The sequence below is a fragment of the Cryptomeria japonica genome, chromosome 11 (genome assembly GCF_030272615.1).
Source record: "Cryptomeria japonica chromosome 11, Sugi_1.0, whole genome shotgun sequence".
Taxonomy (NCBI): Eukaryota; Viridiplantae; Streptophyta; class Pinopsida; order Cupressales; family Cupressaceae; genus Cryptomeria; species Cryptomeria japonica.
The window spans coordinates 531,347,432-531,348,882 of NC_081415.1; positions in this window are offsets into that span (position 1 = coordinate 531,347,432).

A 1,451-nucleotide genomic window follows, 5' to 3' on the forward strand; every position below is an offset into this window, starting at 1 on the left:
GATAAAGGCTATGATCTACAATTCAAGAATGGAAAATGCAATATCCTCAATGCCTCTAGTGTAGAGATTGCATCTAGAACTAAGACTGAAGGTAACATTTTTCATTTCAATGCCGGTGAGAAAATTTATTTGATTGACCAGATTGATGAGAGTTGGTTGTGGCATAGGAGAATGTGTCATGTAAAATTTGATTCAATGATTAATATCAGTTCTACACAAGTTGTCACAGATCTGCCTAAGATTGTTAAGCTTGCTAATCCGGTATGTAAGGAATGTCAAATGGGTAAGAAAACATGGATTTCTTTCAAGAGAAAGCAGTATACATCAAATGGATTGCTAGATCTTGTACATACTGACCTATGTGGACCTACAAATGTTAGAAGTGTACAAGGTGATAGATACTTTATGCTGCTAATTGATGATTATTCCAGGATGATGTGGGTTCTATTTTTGAAGGAGAAATCAGAAGCTGTAAGGAAAGCATAGTGTGGAAATGCCTTCATAATGTCAATTAACAAGAAAGGATGTAGTTTAAAACTTTTACAGGACGTTAAGAATCATATAGACAAACAAATAGAATCAACATAGAGACAGAGCACCAAGAATTATGTGGGAAAACCCTTTCAGGAAAAAACCCACCACCAACAGTTGAACACTTTATTTCCAGTAAATGAATTTAGAATAAAGTTTCAATCTACAACTACTGGTATTCTTTCTCAGATTCTCACAAACTAGACACTACAATTGGCATACGATAATTAGTTACATTCACCATAGTTATCCAAAGGCTTCATATATCAGATTATCGACAGTTCATCTAAGCAACTGCACCAATGGTTTGAAGTCTAACCATCTATGTCAGTCTACATTCATGAGAAACACAATATCCCACATGCACCAGGAACAAGTCGATTTGTATTTATATACACCAACAAGACCATCTTCAAAATCCAAGTGTTTATCTTTTGGACTCTAGTTTGAGCGCACACTCATAGTCAGTCTCTACTCCATTGGGCATCAGAAAGACCACAGAAGCATTGCTCTAATCTCTCGATGAACCAATGACTCCACTAATGCAGTTCCAAATAGATCAACTCCATCAGCTTATCAGGATATCCTTCAATAGGTAGACCCGATCTCTCTTTTGCCACGTTGTTACTCCTTCGTTTGCCACCTAATCCACCTAAGCATAGCCTCATCTGCCACTAGACTGATTCCCTTTCTTCTTTCTGTACTTCACCACATGGCACCCCTCGATTGGCTCTGGAGTCCCTATCCTGTCACCTTAGCACGACCTCACTAAACACCTAGAATGAAGCTCTTCTTTGTTGCTGAGTCATGATGGATATTCTAATGAGAAGTTTCCCATCGTGACCTAGTGACCACCATTGGATCAACCTTGATCTGCTCGACCGTTATCTCACCTGGGCCGCTCACTCCTTTTGTCGGGC